Here is a 5,560-nt window from a genome sequence, read left to right as displayed (position 1 = left end):
GATCTTTCACGACACTTCTCCTTCAACATTAGCAACCTCTCGCCCGCTCACGCGATGTACACGAAATAAAGGGTTTGAACCTTGCGGCTCAGCGCACGAGAAAACCAATCTCGACGACGGTACTCACGCGCAAAACAATTTTCTCACACAAAAATCACAACACAGAGGTTTTCTAAAGCTTCCTCCAAAACTTAAGGATTTTTAGACAGCTTCCCCCAAAACTCGATACGGGTATTTACCCTAAAAAGACATTGTGTCTATTCATAAAAACATAACCTGTGTACATGGCCGAAGCCTGCCCTTTTTATAGGCGACGCTATCCTCTAAGCAAACCGACTTAAAAAAACAAATCTAGCCAGACTCTCGGTGGACCCCAACCAGATTCCATCAAACACATGAAATCCCATGTGTAGCAAGTCCTAGCAAAACTAACGTGGTCTTTCTCCTTCCTTGGTAAAAATAGAAATAGAAAATATTTCTTATCTTCAATCTGTACGCCACAAGTAACCTCAAATCTGATCTCCACAAAACACTTGTTGTGTTCCATCGGCCGTGGCTTACCAAAATATTTGACAGATTTGTTTCTTTGATTTTCTGGCATGGCATGCATGTCAAATTCTGAAATAATTTCCATCTGAACCTGAGCATATCTTTCTACTTGGCCCATGCACATCTCCTGCAACGCATCATCATGCATGTGTGTAACATGAGTTGGTGCAGTTTCATCATTGTAGCTGATCTGTAAATACGTTGGAACATATACATCACCAACCGTGACTAACAGAGTTACCGTACCCTGATTCTGAAATGCGGCTGGTACATTGTCATCGTCGCAGGTACTACGAGGAATATAGCTGGTTGTATCATCCTCTCCCCCTTAAAGTGAAACCGTCCTCGGTTTTGAGTCTTCCTCTTTACTATTATTTTTGTCTTCAGACCGAACAATGACAATGAAAATATCAGCAGCTTCATCATTCTTCTTCTTTGCCTCTGTTGTAGCTTGAGCAACATCTCGCTTTTGACGATCAGCCATATACTTCTCCGATGTGTACGAATCAAGTGGTACATATTGTCCTCCATGAACAAAAGAAAATTCGCCAATTGAATGATATGTCAACTGTCTTTTGTCTGTCCATGGATTTCCTAACAGTATTGAGCATGTATGCATGTGCATAGGAAGTACATCACACATGACCAGATCACCATATCCACATAGAATAAACCGTACTTCAACGTGATGCATGATCTTAACAAACTTGTCCTTCCACCAAAGCTCGTACGGTTCTGGATGTTCAATCAACGATAGGTTCAAAGCATCAACCATAGTCTGACTCACTAAATTCATCCCAGAATAACAATTCATCAAAGTTGCGCAACTCGCCGGCCCTACACGCACACGCGTAAAGCATTGGTACCATGGCAAGGCACGTAATGGATCCTTCTCCGCCGACATCATCGTTTGCGAGCTACAATCTTTCCTCATGTTAAAAAATTCAATAGAACTCGAAGAAAAATATTGTACCGTGAACAACCTTTGCTCTGATACCAACTGATAGAGACCGAACCTCGATGGTGAGATCCGATCCGTTGTTGCGGCCCGATCTTTCACGACACTTCTCCTTCAGCAGTAGCAACCTCTCGCCCGCGCACGCGATGTACACGAAATAAAGGGTTTGAACCTTGCGGCTCAACGCACGAGAAAACCAATCTCGACGACGGTACTCACGCGCAAAACAATTTTCTCACACATAAATCGCAACAAGGAGGTTTTCTAAAGTTACCTCAAAAACTTAATACGGGTGTCTACCCTCGAAAACACATCTGTTTATTTCATATAAAAATGACCTGTGTACATGGCCGAAGCCTGCCCTTTTTATAGGCGACGCTATCCTCTAAGCAAACCGACTTAAAGAAAACAAATCTAGCCAGACTCTCTCTTTCTCCTCTATCCAAACTGACTAAAGATTTTTCTAATTAACTATCCGGCCACTTTAAACGCAATGATTAAAAAATAAACTAGTGCACGTAACTAGCTAATCTTCCATGTTATCTCTTGTAGCATCGGTGGACCCCAACCAGATTCCATCAAACACATGAAATCCCATGTGTAGCAAGTCCTAGCAAAACTAACGTGGTCTTTCTCCTTCCTTGGTAAAAATAGATAATAGAAAATATTTCTTATCTTCAATCTGTACGCCACAAGTAACCTCAAATCTGATCTCCACAAAACACTTGTTGTGTTCCATCGGCCGTGGCTTACCAAAATATTTGACAGATTTGTTTCTTTGATTTTCTGGCATGGCATGCATGTCAAATCCTGAAATAATTTCCATCTGAACCTGAGCATATCTTTCTACTTGGCCCATGCACATCTCCTGCAACGCATCATCATGCATGTGTGTAACATGAGTTGGTGCAGTTTCATCATTGTAGCTGATCTGTAAATACGTTGGAACATATACATCACCAACCGTGACTAACGGAGTTACCGTACCCTGATTCTGAAATGCGGCTGGTACATTGTCATCGTCGCAGGTACTACGAGGAATATAGCTGGTTGTATCACCCACAGTCGCAATGGTCGACGCATCGCAGAAGGCGTGGCTGGAGTGGAAACCGACAAGGTTGCTCAAGCAAGGCGGTGGCCCTTTGTGCCGTTTGTCGAGGTAGCCGAGAGCATAGGTGGTGGAGCCTTGGTCGAGGTAGCCGTGCAAAGAATGCTGGGGTTATGTGGAGTCGGGGTGGCCGGTGCCGAGGAAGTCGCCGTGGAGCCGCGGGCGCAAGGAGGCGCCGTGTTAGTCATGGGCGCAGTGGTGTCGAAGTAGTGCTACGCCGAGTAGAAGACGGTGTTGACGAGGCGTCGCGCCGGGTTTGCCAAGCCCGGGGACGCGTCCTAGACGAAGGCACACATCGGTGTTGCCAGCACTGGGCATGCGTAGACGGACGAAGACGAAGTTGACGAAGCGCCGCACCAGGCTTGCCAGGCCCGGGGACACGTCGTTGACGAAGGCACGCATCGGTGTTGCCAGCACCGGGCATGCATCGATGAGGGACCTGCATGAGCTGTACGCCATGTCGAAGAAACCGAAGAGGACAACAGAGAAGGACTCGACGACGGTTGCGGCGCCAATCAGCGTGGGGCCGAGGTCGCCCGCGGTTGTCGGAGTAGACGAAGTGGTCGGGGTAGATGACCGCGACGCTGGCGACGGGCTGGTGCTCGACGAATACGAAGGGGGTGGATGGGCGGCTACGGCGGCTATAGGGTAGCGGCGGCGGCTAGGTTAGGAGCGCGACGGCGATGCTCGAAGGAGGCGAAGAACCCGACAGCATGGCGAAGATCGGCGCGGACGATGGCGTTCCCGCGCCAGGGAGGCGGCGCGGCGCATACCACATGCAGTCGACGCGCAGGGACGACGGAGTGGACCGCGGGCCGCGGCGGGCAGGTCGGAGCGACGGCGGGAAGACCTCGGGGCGGCGGTGGGGACCGCGGGCCGCGGCGCTACGAACCGGCGGGGCGGTGCAGCGACGGAGCGCGGGTCGGTGCAACCACGGGGACGGCCTCGGGGCGGTGGCTGGGACCGCGTATCGCGGCACTACAACCCGTAGGGGCGACGCAACGGCGACACAAAGTCGATGCAGCCGCGAGGAGAACCATGGGGCGGCGGCGCTGCGGCACGACGGGGCGACGCAACGGCAGCCCGTTGCTCGATCGGCGGAAGGGTGCGCTGAACTGGGGGACAATCTTTACGGGACCTGCGGAGGCGCGCGCAACCGAGGGGCCAGGTTGGTCGCGCGTCATAGATGGGGCGGATCGCGGCGGCGAGCGGGTCATCAAGCTGATCGCGCGCGAGGTCGGGGACACCGCTCGGTGGAGGCGGGGTGGCGACGGAGTCCGAGATAAGGCCGACGACAACGGACGGCGTGGGACGTCGTGCGGACGAGCTTGTCAACACTGGCACCCGGGTTGCCAAAGCAGCGCCGGCACCCGGGCAGCGAGGCCCGAGCGACCAACGGAGCAGCGGCGCCCGAGTTGAGGTAGCCGACGAGCCTGACGCAGCCATCCCGACGCAGTCGAGGACGAGGCCGGCGAGGTAGACCGCCGGGCCACCGTGCATACGCGGCGGAGGCGGGTGACGTGGATCGATGGGCAGGCCGGCGTGCGAGCGACAACTATGATTGGCCGTCACATGGCGCGAGGCCACCGGGTCGGGGCGATGCAGGTTTCCCGGTCGGAGCAGGGCGGTGACGGCCGACGCAGGGCGACGGCGGACCGACGTGCGAACGACGGCTGGCTGCGCCGGGGTTGGAGTAGAGGCGCACGGGGGTCGACGGCGGCGGCGGGCGACGCAAACCGATCAAGATTAGATCGGAAAACCCAAAAAAAAAACGCCGATCAAAACGACCGGTGAGAGAGAGAAAACCCGGATGAAAGGATCGGGAAAAAGACTCTCTAGGGCACTTGGTCAACTCGACCGGCGGACGAACCCTAGGTACGGGCGGTGCGGCCCCCGGCGGCGGTCATGGAGGCCGACCGCCCCTTGGGTGGCGCGCGGGTGCGGAAGCGGCGGCGGCTAGGGTTTAGAACCCGGAAACTGATACCATGTTAGAAGGGAGAGAGGAATTTGGTGGAATCGTTGTTGTATTGCTTGAGCCACGTGGGCACATATGTAGGAGTACATGATCTACTTGGAGTACAAGGCAAGTCAGAATATTTCCTAGGTTAACCTATGTTTTCAATCTAATCAATATACTCAACACTATACATTGGCCCAGCCCACTACAAGGCAGCAAGCACTGCATTATGTGTTACACAGAGTCACCCCTAAAAAAATGTGTTACACAGAGTCAAGTACCAAATGCATGCACACAGGCAGGGCGTGCACGCTTGTGCGAGGGCTCGGCGAAGTGGGACTGAACATGCATTCACAAGGGGCGTGTTTGGTAGGCTGCATATACCTCAGCCAAGCCTGCGCGGGAAGAAAAAGGTCCGTTTGGTTACCCGCATTTACTATTGGACCTACATAGCACGAAGATTAAAGCACCTCTGGGCCTGCATCCGCGTGAATGCTCAAATCGGTCATTTTTTTTCTCAGCCAGGCCCGAGCGATGCAATCCTAGCCACGTGGGCGTGGGCGGTTGCACGCGTGGGTGCGGTCCCGAGACGTCGCGTTGTTTCCAGACGCGTCATCATAAATTACCCTCAGCCCCTCCCTCATCACCGCTCTCTCCCCTCTTCCCCACTCACACCGGCGGCGGCGACCACCTGAGCTCTATTGCGAATCGATCGAAGACGGCGGCGGCAACCACCGGAGCGACTGCAGACCTCCACCGGAGCTCGTCGGCCATGGTAAGACCTCATCCTCTTTGTACATTCACAGCTTTCGACCCGGGCTAGATTCGATTAGAGAACGCCATTGAAAAGTTAGGGGGGATTGAACACATCGGAGGGTGGGGGAGGATTGACATCAATCGATTGTGCATCTACGGCTCATAGGTTATTTTTTGATTAAATCGGGGGCGGGGATTGGATTGTCTAGCCGGCGCGACCCTGGAGTCGCGT

This window comes from Triticum aestivum, chromosome 1D (assembly GCF_018294505.1).
Source record: "Triticum aestivum cultivar Chinese Spring chromosome 1D, IWGSC CS RefSeq v2.1, whole genome shotgun sequence".
Lineage (NCBI taxonomy): Eukaryota > Viridiplantae > Streptophyta > Magnoliopsida > Poales > Poaceae > Triticum > Triticum aestivum.
This window is presented reverse-complemented; position numbering follows the sequence as displayed.